This window comes from Eimeria mitis, genomic scaffold (assembly GCF_000499745.2).
Source record: "Eimeria mitis Houghton genomic scaffold, Emh_scaff241, whole genome shotgun sequence".
In the NCBI taxonomy this organism is placed as follows: domain Eukaryota; phylum Apicomplexa; class Conoidasida; order Eucoccidiorida; family Eimeriidae; genus Eimeria; species Eimeria mitis.
This window is the reverse complement of record NW_013570748.1, coordinates 12650-13009: the sequence shown is the minus strand read 5'-3', so window position 1 is coordinate 13009 and position 360 is coordinate 12650. Positions and strand designations below refer to the sequence as shown.

At 46.9% G+C, this 360-nt stretch overlaps 1 protein-coding gene across 1 annotated transcript in view; it reads right to left on the bottom strand.

Moving 5' to 3' along the window:
- Window positions 1–360, bottom strand: part of EMH_0004950 (uncharacterized protein) — a gene marked incomplete at both ends in the record, with an annotated part of 11024 nt that overhangs the window by 688 nt on the left and 9976 nt on the right. The window lies entirely within an intron of this gene.

The following is a 360-nucleotide window of genomic DNA, read 5'->3' as shown; positions in this document are numbered from 1 at the left end:
AGCTATGCAGCTAGCTAGCTGTGTGTGTGTGCGACAAACCTGTATATATGTATGAGTAACTAGCTAGCTATCCAGCTAGCTAGCTAGCTAGCTAGCTAGCTAGCTGTGTGTCTGTGTGTGCATCGAACCTGTATATGTTTGAGTATGAGTAACTAGCTATCCAGCTAGCTAGCTAGCTAGCTAGCTAGCTAGCTAGCTAGCTAGCTAGCTGTGTGTGTGTGCATCGAACCTGTATATGTTTGAGTATAAGTTTCTGTCTGTCTGTTATGTTGCTGCTGCTTTTTGCTGCCGATAAACAAACTGCAGCAGCACGCCCGGAAGCGAGAGACCCAGGCGTCAGCTTCAGCTTGAAGGGGAAAT